Source organism: Protopterus annectens, chromosome 12.part0 (genome assembly GCF_019279795.1).
Source record: "Protopterus annectens isolate FY-2018-M chromosome 12.part0, PAN1.0, whole genome shotgun sequence".
Taxonomy (NCBI): domain Eukaryota; kingdom Metazoa; phylum Chordata; order Ceratodontiformes; family Protopteridae; genus Protopterus; species Protopterus annectens.
This window is the reverse complement of record NC_056746.1, coordinates 1,399,574,189-1,399,588,654: the sequence shown is the minus strand read 5'-3', so window position 1 is coordinate 1,399,588,654 and position 14,466 is coordinate 1,399,574,189.

Sequence of the window (14,466 nt, the reverse complement as noted above, 5' to 3'; positions counted from 1 at the left end):
TGTCAGCACCTACAAAGCCTCATGCCTGAGGTATGCAATATAATGTGTGAGGACTACTGGTAACAAAAAAAACTGTGTTTCCAAGCAATGTGGATATAAACCATACTGTGCTGTTTAGGCCTACAGATTCAGGTGGTAACTACTGTTCATATGGGATTTGTATTCACTAGTGTTAACAGTCAATAAGCATACATGTACTGCTTAAGCCTACAATGACACACTCCGGTCAACACCATGGGACTACGTCACACCGTATGCTTTACTGCTTTCCCTGCCTATCAATAGCATCCATATATTTTGCTGGGATTAGAGCTACAACACTACATACCATGATATACACAGTTTCCCACTAGGCTATCACACATATACACAACTTTGACACATTCGCCTACACATTCACCATCACACCCAGTCAACCTCACATAGCAAGTAATGCAACAAGTACATGCGTGTGTGTGTACTGGGTCCTAGGTAGTTAATAGGCTATTATCCTTAGGGCCTATGGAAGCCTAGCCATATGGTACCCTGCCCTTTAACACCCATGTAATGTAGGTTCATGTGCCCCTGTCATGCAGAGCCACAGAGGTGACTCCCGGGTTGTGTTTCCTATCTCACATCCACTCATCATGATTATTTATGACAACTGCTAATGAGGACCTTCATTTGCTATTGATAGGTGGTTAGTTCCAGAGTATGGTATGTGTCTGAGATGATAATGTACCACTCCAGCATGTTCTGCTTTTTGACGGTATAGGGTTTAGATCAGTACAGTGTGTAGCTTGTATAGAGTTTAATCTGTTTATATGGAGCATGTCCAACACCTGTGGATTTGGCATAGCTTTGTATGTTAGGCAGAGGTTGCCTCTGGGTAGGTGGTATGCGACACAGTGTAGCTGTGGTTTTGTAAGACAGTCGGCATAGGGCATCTGTTTGAGTCTGATAATACTCTTTGTGAGGTATGTGTCTGGCGTCTACAGTCGCTGTGGATATCTTCTGAGGTACATACCAACAGGGCCAATGTACTCTATGATGGGTGTTATGACTGATGAGTACAGTGGAACACTGACCTCTTTTTCCATGGATGACACACCTTTTCTAATGACATGTGGACTGTACTCAGTTTACATGACTAGTGTGGCACTGTGATTATCAATAGAGACATTACTGTCCACCTGTGTCCCGTAGTCTCTTATCGCACTTTCAGTGTTGAGTAGACTACCACCTATGTGGTAGTTCATGGGTACAGGGTTTTTAACAAGAGGGATGGCAATACGTTTACAACATTGAGCTTGGGCGTACATATGAAAATCCATTGGTGTACATATAGATATACATATAGGCAGATATACAGTCCACCATTCATGGTGGGAATATCAATTATGCAAAGGTTGAGAGGGATGCAGTTATGTAATGATATTGCACAGTCTTGTGCAGAATGCATGGAAGGTATTCTCAGCCCATGTACCTCTAGCAGGACCCCCTATCTGGAAGACTAAAAACCTAACAAATCATACCCACGGTGTTTAAACACCACATGTCATATGCCAGCACTGTATGCTGTCTTGTTTGCCACACACTACAACCTACATATAAAAATGCACATAACAACCTGCACCAACATGTAAATGTCCACCCTTCACACACAGTTGCAGTATGTCCATTGCTCTATGCACATGTTCAGATGCTAATTTATCAGACACATAAATATCCCTCTATATGTGTGTGCCAAACACACACAGAGTCCACACTGTTGTAAGTCTGTACACCTCACGGATGACCTGTTGGGCCTTGCTACAACATGGACAGTTGTCACATGTGTGCATACAGTAATAGTACAGGGAGTATATATAGCTGCAAATGCTAACATTACTATACTAGCCTGGTACAGCAGTTGCCAATGCTAAGCTACAAATTATGTTACTATCATGCATGTCTTACTCTGTCACAACCAAGTTTATATATGTGTTTGCACTACTCCCCCAAACTGCCATTATACACAGTCCTGTACAGACCACAGATAACATGTTCAGATGTTCGACATATAATGCTGAGCTACATATGTCACAGTTATGTCCCACTGCACACAGCTACACACTAATTTGTCCATGGCAGTAGTTATGCATGGCATCACTGCATACATACTTACTGCTGCCACATATGCATGTTTCTGAGTATGTACAGTACTATTCATAAACATCTACTACTTGCCGGTAACTACAAATCTGTTACATACCTGTTACTCATTTTCAGGTCCGTCTGTGTATGCTTTTCAAAGTTTTTGTTTATTTATTAAGTAAAGTTTTTTACTTAGTTGTTATTATTGGTTATTAATTAAGTTTTTTTTTCTTAATTAATATATTTAGGTTTTAAATAAGTAAATATATTATTTACTTAAGTAAAGATTTCTTTATTAAGTAATAAAGTTTGTCACTACTCTCCTGGGGTTCTAGAGTTGCTGACACGTGCAATGTAATGATCGCATGTGGGGATAGCAAGTACAGTCTGCTTTTATAGGTATCTGCGCATGTGCATGTGATGCCCTCTGCACCAGTTGGTGCCCAGCATTTGGTAAATGCATACAGCCTGCTGTGTGGTAATTGCAGTACTCACTGTCATAGCAACCCAATGCTATAAATTGCTATGGTATGTAGGCGTAGCCCTTTCAGATTTCCAGAGTGGGGCCCATGCTTGTTTGCTGTGGACACTGTTGTGTAAGTCAGAAGGTTGGTATACTTCTTATATCTGAAGCTAGAGGTGTAGACAGTGATGTACATGTTGTACTCAGACCTGACAGTTGCCACTTGCAGTACAGAGCTATCAGTGTAGAGTTTAACTCACCCCTACAAATGCTTACACAACATTTATGTGGCTATGTAGTTTCTTTTCTACTCATATAATTAACTGCTATACAAACATAGTTATTGTGAAGTATTCTTTTGGCACATGAACTGTCTGTGAACTGTTATACTGTGAATATTAATGTACTCACTTCTGCAGGGTTTGTGGTTTTATTGTTGACATTAGCACAGGGTTCACAGGACAACTGGACAATTCCAGTACTGTATATGCCTACCTACATCCTTGGTACACCCTAAACACACAAGTGTATTTAAAGTGTGTGTGTGTGTGGGGGGGGGGGGTGCTGACATACAGAGAGCATTATGTATTATTGTGTGAATGTTATTTTACTGGACTTAAAGGATTGGTGTGTACCTGTTAGTTTATCAAGGCAGGTGGTCTGTCTGCATAGTTCCCAACTGTGAACCTATCCAGATGGTAGTCAAATGTTACACTGTTATTCTTTGTCTGTGCAACCCACAGGTGTTTTCATCACTAGTACAATGGCATTGTTACAGTCAGTTGCTACCAGTACATGGCTACATCCTTTCGTATTTCTGTGTTGTACTCCTACATAAGGGCATGCTTGTGGAAGTCCTGCCAAAGCTATTTGCAGAGTGTGTAACAGCAGGATAGCTGCTATGCCTGTGTGTTTGTGCCTCTGCCAGGCCAATGAAACACTCAGATACATCTTTGCATGGAGTCAGGGATAGGTAGTTAAAAGTGAAGTACACCTTACACATAATAGAGACAGTAAGTGTAGACTTATGTGAAGCAGTGCATATGGATTCGTACTCCTTTTATGAAGTACAAGTGGTGTCTACTGTTATTATTGTCAGTATTCATTGTGTAATACCCCACCTTTCTGACTGATGTCAGTACTTTTCAGAGGGATTCAGAGGGACACAGCTTAAATATGTTTCACACTCAGGGACATCCCTGTAAAGTAGTCACATTTAGGTAGTATGGCCTCTGTCCTAATCAGATTTGCCACTGTTTGTCCTGCTATGATACTGTGTGTGGGTTGTAAAGTGCCTCTGTAACATTATTTGCTGCTAGAATGGCTGCTTCTCATATCACACTCATGTAATGCATTCCACAACAATTGCTGGTAAAGATCCACAGAACAAGCTTTGTGTTATGGCCTTCCTATTTTTCCTTTACATTCAGTCATTGTAATGCATGATATATTTATTTGAGCACCAGGTTATTGTATATCTGCTGTGGCTTAGTGGTGATTCATGCAGTCTATTGTGTCAATGGTCTGGGGTTCGAGACTGGCAGAGGTATTTTATTTTGCTGCTGAGCAGAACAAGGGCCCTGACATAGAGTGACTAAGGCACTTTTAAGCAGTTGTAAGTGGGTTTGCATGGGTTTGTGCAATGCTTAGCAATACTAAGCTAAGCGCACACATGCGCACACTCGCTTAATCCCACTTAATACTGCTTAAAAGTGCTTACTCCTGCTAACCCCCGCACTAATTTCTTTGAAAGAAAAGAAAATGGGGAGATAGGAAAGTGGTGAAAAAGGGGGCACAACGAGGGAAAGACAGTAGGGAAACCAGCTTGGGATGTGCAGGACGGGTGTAGGGAGGGTCCATAGCTGCCCATTTCTTTACCAGCAACAGCTGTGCATGTGCAATAACTTTGGAGTGAAATTTGAAACCTTCCACTCCTCAGAGAGGGGTGAGGACAACAAATTATGTTGTACTGCCAATTGGAATTATCAGTTTACATGTCCAGAGGACATGTGTGCGAAATGAGCAGCTATGTATGGGGCATAATTTTTTTGTGGGTACAGATTGCCCTTTTTTTTTTTTCAGGTGAGAGTGGAAAGTGAGGTAGAGGAAGTAGGTATATTTGGGGAGGTAGGTTGGGGAGGTAAACAGACAAGACAAACAAGACGCATACAGGGGTGGTGTATGACACATGGGGCGGGTGAACACAACTGACAGGGACGGATGTTTGGAAATCGCAAGCCCATGAGCCCACAGATGGTAACAGTGGAACTGAGATCCCCACCCATAGGTAGTCACCACTGCACCTTCACAGCCCCAAGGGTGGCTGTGCTGGGGGCTGCGTAGGATGGGCAGGCTCACCCGTGAGATGCGCCACTCTCGCCTCGAGCTGGCATAGGGGATCAGTGACTGAACGCTGGATCTCCCTACGTACCACAACCCAGACCCTTTGAAGGGTGACAGGTGGCCCTTCTCCGCCCATGCTTGCACAGGGGGACGAGCCCCATCCCCTGCAACGCTTCTACCCAAAGGTGGCATGGGACCAACAGAGGAGGGGAGCCCAGGCTGGGCACCCGACCTGCTGGTGCCAGGTGCACTCGCCAGCTGAGGAGGGACAGGTGGGTCCACTGGGACCGGCCTTCCCATATGTTCTGTGATTAGGTGTGTTTAATTACAACATAAACAACAGCATTCCAAATTAGTTGTAACAGCATGCAGTAATATTCCCATTAACCCAACACACCAAGGTTCCAACAGTTGAACAGCAAGCATAACACATGCATATATTGAACAACAGTGGACATTCCAACAGCATGCAGGGATGACTGGTGGCAACAGGCCACCATGATTGTGGTGTTTGAACAGGTCACAAGCATCAAAGTGAATGCAGATATTTATAGAACAATAGGACATATGTCCCAAAAAAAGTTTTGAGATTACACATACCCATTGAGTTGTGGACTTGCATTGTTTATGCACATACAGTAGGATGTAGAAAGAAACCTCAATTAACATCTTATAAGTATTTTTAGTCTACACTACATTCCTATTGACTGCAGGTGTATATCCCCTACATGTATTATCATACTTGGCCACATGCATTAGGTTGTGTAATGGGTTTGGCTAGTTCATTATATACCTGACCTATAGCTGACATACTAACTGTCCAGGATGCAGATGTTACTGCTACATATTTATTGATTGTATTTATATTTCTTTATCTACATATCTGGATGTGTTCACATGACATTTTCAGTTAGATTTGTACAGAACCCTACATTTCGTGTAGCACACTCACATTTCTAGGGATCTAATTAGCAAGCTACTCGTGTGCCAGATTTACTTATGCATGCCAGCCAGTAACTGACTGTTGAAGACTGTTTATATGCTTCAGACCTACTAGCACTTCCATCTACCACTTTAGATGGGACTGCCCAACTGTGGGTTGCCAGCACTTATTAAAACAATACTATTTGTATAACGCAAGGGTACAACAACATTTCAAAGTAAGTGACACAGACACAATCCAGGTTTTATACCTTTATTAATTACATTACACACTTTTCCACAGGCTCTCTCCTTTATTTGATATTACGGTGCATATGGAAGACATATTCAAGACATATTATACCTTTATTAATAGGTTAGAACACTCTTTTTCAGGCTCGCTCACTTATTTTATATGACAGTACCTGCAGAGATATTATTCCAGACATATTTTACCTTTCTTAATGTGTTACTACACTCTTTTTCTGGCTCTCTGACTTATTTTATATAACAGTACATGCAGAGGACTTATTCAGGGCATTTTATGGCTGTATTATTGGGCTAGAACACTTTCTTTCAGGCTCTCTCACCTATTTTGTATAACAATACATGCAGAATAATCACTAACCTGCCTGGTAGCGCAGCCTTAGCAGCCTACTTGCATAGGCTTGCTGATTCGCAGCACGGACACCTGCAGCAGTGAAGTAAATGAAGGGATATTGAGACATACCTATCCATTATACAGAATCAATTATCATTTCTTACATACTGCATTCCATGGCTACCTACTCAGTATTGGGGCATCTTGCATCCCACGGGCCTCCTGTATCCATTGGTTCAGTAGGTCCTGCTTTCATCTCTTCAAGTCTGCATGGTGGTGACGGACCTGCTCACCAGTCCGAGGAACACCTGTGACACTGGTGAGGTCATGAGCTAACCAGTTCCAAGCCTCTGCCTTGTACTCCGTCCCTTGGAACTGGCCCTGCAGGAGTCTTGACTCATGACGGTGGACAAGGAGCCAAATCATGTATTTCGACTCCCTGATGCCCCAACATTGCGCTTGGACGCATGTATCCTCTCCAACACCAGCCATTCTAACTGCAGATGGGAGCTACAATCAGTTATGGCGAGTTTTCCCACTTATGGAGCTTAAATATACCACATTTCCCACACTTTTTTGTGATTGGCCATTTTTGAAATTTCTCGGCTGACTGCAGACCTGCTTAGTAATGGTTAATCTACCATTTATAAGTATATGTATGTTAACAGTGGCTGTTTATTCTAAGGTGTCATGGCTTAGTGGTTCAGTACTTTGATTATGGTGCACAGAGTCCTGGGTTCGAACCTTGTCATTGCATTTTATTTTACTACTGTCCAGTCAGGCTAGGGTGTGGCTGTGTTTAGGCAACTTTGCTCTACGTTGCTGCACGTTGCCCTACAGTGCAATGGTTGGCACAGCGCGCACCTCAGCACAAACCAGTTGCGCTGGGTAAAGCGCCATTTAGCTATGGGCAACTCTATTGCGCTGGGTACAGTGCTGCTTAACTATGGGCACCTATATTGCGCTGGGTAAAGCGCTGCTTAACTGTGGGCAATTATATGTCAGGATCCTTTATAAATATATATTTTGTTCACTGATACATACTGCTTTTTAGTAAAATTTTAATCATATATGTCAGGAATTATTTCATATACTAATTTAAAACATAAATAGGAAGGGGAGTGGTGGGACTCGAACCATGAATGCCTCCTCTTTGTGCGAATGCTCTACCATTACGCTATTGCGTGTAATTTGCATAAGCATTCTTTCTTATGCTCTTCCATGTCGGGATTGCTAACTGCAGCTAAGCAAAGGGCACACCCGTGCACACACTCGCAAATACGGGCAGCTATATCGGGAATTAGAAAAAAAAAATGTAATGTTTTACTTTGTATAACTGTGCTGGGGGTTTACAGTGCCAGGGAGTGTGGTGTAGGGTGCATGGACATTTGAGCGGACTCGCTCTTGTGTGTTGACATTTTGCATTTCAGACACTTGCAGGGGCGTGGACATTTAGAATGCTTGGCAGTCGGACACGCCCCTTGCTTTCCTGCACGGTCCGTGTTAGACTTGCAGTTGAGTCAGTGTGCCCTCATGATTATTCATGGCACGCTGACGTCATACCATTCAACTGCAGCCTCCGAGTAAGACAGTTTGCTTGCAACAGAATGTAACTTCTAAATTTTGGAAGGAAATGGTGCTAATTCCAAAAATGAACAAATTAGTTAATCATCTTTTATGCAGTTTGGAATTGTATGTAAATTCATTAAAATCATTAGTTTTTGTAGTAAAGTCTGATGTGCATTTTCTAGTATTGGTAATTAAAGTGCTGAAAATATTGAATGTATGTGTTACGCATCTGCTAGATATATGTCTGTAAGTTTAATTTGGAAATTAGTGTGTCATATTCTGGAAAAGAGGGGAACCTATACACTTTTGGTAATAATGATCTGACTTAAAGAGAAAAGACATGAACTATCCTGTTGACAGGTTGGGTACCATTCAAAGACAGGAGCAGCAGTGTCTGGACCCTCTGCACAGAGATCTGTAGAGAAACAGTAGGCAAATGGAGGATGATGGAGTCCAGCCCTGAACTGCAGGAAATGAGATTATTAACAGCTCGCATCTCATGCTCTTAATTCCCTGTACTTACTGCCAGAACAGAATGTCAAAGAGATAAACCTACCAGGACTTATCAGAGACTGAATTTAATTCATTCAATACTATCATGGTGACAGGGGTATGATAAGCTAGAGTTTTGCCATTAATGTAACTATTTTTAGCTACATCCAACATATTTGATGGGATATGGACAAAGCTTACTTCTACTGCCTTACCAGGCTCAGTGGCATAGAGGGATATATTCTTTGAATGATCCAGATGACCCAAGGTCATTCAGTGGTTCAGGTACTGGAAGAATCTGGTGTATGTGTGGAGGTGGGGTGGGGTAGATGTGAGTATCAAATCCTATCTCATCTACTCTCAGAGGCAGGACTATGGTCTATTTGCTATTTCACTGCATGCAAGTAGAGGCTTTGTAGTCACAGCAGTGGTAAAGAGATCTGGGTCTGGCTTTCCATAATTGTGACAGCAAGTCATGGCATGCCTCTTCAGTATGTGAGTGGGTGTACTCACATGCTGTGGGATGGTGTAGTACACCCTTGATGTGATAAGGGCACATGCATCAGCCACAAGGGACAGGATTAAGGTCTAATAGAAAATTTGTTGATGGCTGAATGAATGACAGCTACTGGAACTGAATATGTTCTTATGCGGAGCAGATGGCCTGACTGATCACAGATGTTGATGGTCAACAAGCAGTGAGAGACGGAAAATCAGAAAAGAAAAAAAAAAGATCAGTTTTACTGCTGTGCTTGAACAGATCTCTATAAATGAGGAACATTAATTTATAGTAGCATCCAAAATAAAGCCATCTGATCAACATTTCTAAACAGTCTTCTCAAAAATAAAGCCCAGGTAGAGTACCAACAGTTCCTTTAGACACAGAAATCATTGCCTTAGTAAGGATAGTGTGATTCCCTCATTTGAATGTTTTGTCTAAGCACTGTTGTCCTTTTAGTGGCTAGGATTGCTCATCTGTTGTGTTTAAGTTTCTAAGCAAATCCAAGACAAGATCTTACTAGACTGCCTGGATTTCTTATTAGTAAAACTGCTGTTGTAATTTTGAGAAACAGCGCTCTTTGATCCTCTTTATTTCAGGACAGGTAGTTACTTCAAGGTATATCATGTGAGTATGCTGATACGTATAACCTGGATGAAGCTCTCTTGATTATAAGCACAGATTTATTAGGATAGTCAAGCTGCTGGGCTTTCAGGTCCATGGGGTTCCTACCTCCTCTAACTTAAAAAATGTTGATAGGGGTGGGGTATCATCACGAAGGCTTTGTGTACATGTTAGGACTACCTTGTAGACCTTGGCATTCATGCCTACGTTCCACTCAGTGTGTTTTGCTGGAAGAATGCCCTCTAAATTCTGTTTGTCATTTAAAGCGCACTGCTGAGCACATAGCTAGGAGAAAAATTGCTCCACTAATTCCATGGTTGTCATTAAAAACATGCTTCCCTCAGTCCATAATACTAAATCAGTCAGATGAATGAGTAGCATAGAGTGTAAACCTACTGTAGCAAATTTAGTTTTATATTTACCCATAGATCTCTGGAGGGCCAGAAATCATCTATCTCTGCCTTCCTACTCACCCCAACCAGCATTCCCCAGGGATCTATTCTTGGCCCCCTACTCTTTAACATATTCATCAACAGCTACCACCACTCCATCTCAAACACCTTTCTAATTCAGTACGCAGATGATTCTACAATCATCTGCACTGCTGACTCCCCCTCTGATCTACAGTTAAAAACACAGTCAGCTTTTACTAAAACAGAAAACTGGATGCACAACTACCACCTTGCCCTAAATGCAACCAAAACAAACTTCACCCCCTCTAGAGCCACCACCATTGACAATGCCTCCTTCACTATACTAAGCTAGAACACCACCCCCATTGCAATTGTATCTCATACAAAGTTGCTTGGTGTCATCATTGATGAGCACACAAAATTCGACATCCATATTCATACTGCCATCAAAAAAACCCATCAGAAACTAGGTGTCCTGTACCAACACAATTACTTCCTCACCCCTTCACCAGAAAAGTCCAAGCCTCCTCCTACCTTCTCCCCTCTCTCTTATACAGCTCTCCCCTGCTCACCAACATTCAACTTGGATTACAGTCCAAACTAGAATCCTGCTACAATAAAATAAGCAAATTCACCACAACTCCAAAACTTCTTCCCATCACTGCCTCTCCCTCAAATCCCTACAATGGCTAGAACTGCCTAACTACCTTAATTTCCTAAAACTCACCACAACCCACAAATTTATCTTCAGACCATCCTGAAGCCCTGCTTTCTCCAACACCTTAATCCCCTATATTCCAAATTGTCCATTACGATCTGAAAACCAAAACCTTCTACAAGTCCACAAACCTTCCCGACCCCAGGCCACTTTCTGCTTGCATACTCCCTAGCCAAACTTTGGAACTCATTCCCCTCCCCCCTTCGAACTACTCCACACCTCGCCAACTTCAAATCCCTCCTACACTTCTACCTGTCCTCTAAATGGACTTGTCCCTGCTCCTTCCTTACATGAACCCTTTAGCCTCCTCCTTTCACACTCCCTTTCAACTCCTAAATCTGGTTATTACTACCATCTGACCTTTCTCCCATCTTACACAACTTTACAACCACTACTAAACTGCATTTCTACCTTCACATTATTACCTGCAGGGCTGCATTTCTACCCTCATCTCATTCTCTGCTATTTTACTTCCATGTAAATACTCTTATTCATATCTAAAAATGGCTCACCTTAAGGACTGCATCCTACCCTCATCCCACTACCAGTTATTTAAACTCCCAAGTAAACACTCTTACTGTTGTCTTGAAACTACTCAGCTGTGTAATTCCCTGTGTGCTTGTAGTATTTCCTTACAAGTTATTTGCCTACCAACACTACTGCCAACCTATACCAACAGCATTCTCTTCTTATGTAATTAACTTACTAACCCCAGCATGGGACAACATCCTATGCCTGAATGTCATCTCTAATACTTCTTTCCAGACTCCCATCATTTCATTGATGCACAATGCCTGCATCTGTACATTCTTATCAAGTTTTACTTCTCTTATAGAATGTATATTTGCATACTGAATATTTATCTACAATTGCTACAGATACTCTATATACTCATGAGCGTGTTTTTCTTCCTACTTTGTTAATTGTACCATCATCATGTCTTATATGCTCTGCTTAATATGCATGTTTTAATTATTGCTGTTAAATATTTTTACTTTTATTTTAATTCTCATTGTTACTGGAGCTTTTCTCCCCAGGCCTCCACTGAAAATAGGTTCTTCTTGGCCCACTGGACTTCCCCAGTTATCAAACTGAAATAAATAAATAGGTAAGGATATACTTTGGGCATTTCCTGATCAGCACAAGCAAGTATTACTTCACTGAAAGAGTTATAAGAATCCTGAGCAACTTTCCTGGAGTATAGTAATGTCAGTCCAAGCCTTAGTTCAAGATCACATGGTACAGATATATTTCATTACTTCAAGAATGCATGGGACAAACAAATGATCATCATTATGAAAACTAAACACATAGATAATTATGATGCATAAATAACTATAGAAATTGCCAAAAACCGCCATTAAAAGCTGTTTTAATATGCCTTATTTAGCAAACACTTGTATTAATGACAACATCTGCTAGGAAAATCTGATTCCATAGATCTGCATTTCTATGATCTCATATTTTGAACAAAGTCAGCGAAGTTCTTGAATGATCCTAGTTGAAGAAATGTGTCTCTAGAAGGAAAGTGATAAGAACATTTAAACGTGAACTGGGCCTCATATTGTACAATGCAATTCTGGAAAATACATTAAAACAAAAGTACATCATATGGTAATAATGTTACGAACACTTAAGGTGACTGTTACTGGTCATTCCTTGTTGTTTCTTTCCCTCTCTGTCACCCTTACATTAAGTCTGATATTTATTTCCATAAGCATAGTATATCCAATACTTCCCCGTATTCTCAGGGGTTACTATTGGGTGGTCAGCTTTCCTACCATATTACAAATACTATGCTCAAGTAGTCTGGTGATCCTCCAAGTTATCTGTCAGTATGAATTTATGTGTGTGTGTGTGTGTGTGTGTGTGTGTGTGTGTGTGTGTGTGTGTGTGTGTGTGTGTGTGTGTGTGTGTGTGTGTGTGTCTGTGTGTAACAGACAGACAGAGAGAGACAATTTTTTTTTGTGGGACATCATCCCATCAGAGATTAATTTTTGACTTTTATCCATTAACTACTAGGATAGTCCTCATCTCCCCTGTGACTATGAACTGCATTAAGCAGGTAATCAAATAATGAATGAAAAATTCAAAAAGGATAAAGATCACATTCAGCCACTAGAATGATATTTAGGAATGAGTCACTCATCCTTCATACAATAGTGTATGGAAATGACTATGTACACCATTTGAAGCTTCTTTCAGACTCCATTGTTCTTTCTTTCTTTTCATTTAAAGAACTCATACTTTATCATTTCTCTCAAATGCTTCACTCTAGATAAAGGGACACATTCAAAATATTCATTGATAAAGGACCAAAACCAGATACATTTTAAACTTGTAGTTCTATTTTGTTTAAAATGGTAAAAGCCTAAAATGTTTTGCAGCAGCTTACACTGCTTTTCAGCGTTCCACAGTGGGAAAAAGCTTATCCACACACTCCATTCTGTGCTACATACATCCACACACCCCATTCTGCGCTATGTACATCTTCATCCATGGGCTTATTCTCATATTTAATGGTTACATTCTGCTTGCAACTCTACATGTAATACAAATGGATATATCGGCTAACAGTTAAGGAGATATATTGATCTGTATTATAACATGTAGACTTCTGAAGCTTAAAAGTATAAAAAAATGAATGGATTTTTATAGTTATGGATATGTTTTATGTTTAGTCCAGCTAAATTATTACTAAACATAGTTAATTTTAGTTACTAGTGAACTTTGCATGCACTGTACTGTGGCTGACTGTACAATTAGAATAAAAATTAGCTTGTTAATGCTTTGTGGTATATAAATGCCATTTTTTAATGCTATGAAATGAGCTATCCATAAATATGGACCTGAATTTTATATGCCTGTCTTACTGCTTTCTACTGCACATACATACATATATATATGGGTCTACTGCTTAACATTGAAAATACACTTCTTCGAAATTAAGCAGTAGACCCTACACTTCAGCGAAAGTCCACTTAAACAAAAGTGCATTTTCGCTGAAGTGTACTACCCAAAAAAAAAAAAAACACTAAAGCATGTTTTTACTCAGAGATCGCACTTCAGTGGGGAAAAGGGAATATTCCCAATCTGCGCTTTAGTGTGCATGCTGAAGTTAATGCTCGAAGTTTCATTACTTCGAACAAGTGGATTCGGTGAAGTGGAGTTTGAAGTAGTGAAACTTCGAACAAATTGACAGAACCCATATATATATATATATATATATATATATATATATATATATATATATGGGAACCCTTCAGAATGCCGAAATTCAAAACTTCGAAACCCATATGATCGCTGACCATATTTTCGATGTTTTGAAATACCGACATTCTGAACGGGAAATTGAATACAACGTGGACAGGGAGATTTCCTTTGTTCTCGCTGTAGTGCAGTCTCAGAGTTGGTATATTTAAGTAGGGGGATGTGGGGGGTGAAGCCCCCCTGCTATACACAGTTTAATGTGTGTTTGTTTTTATTTTTATGGGTCTAGTTCACATTTTCGAACATTCAAATGTTCGATCATATGTTCTCGGCCATATGAATTTCGAACATTTGAGCATTTGTTTATGTGAAGTAGACCTATATATATATATATATATATATATATATATATATATATATATATATATATATATATATATATATATATGTATATGTAGAGGTGTGTGTGTGTGTGTATATATATATATATATATATAT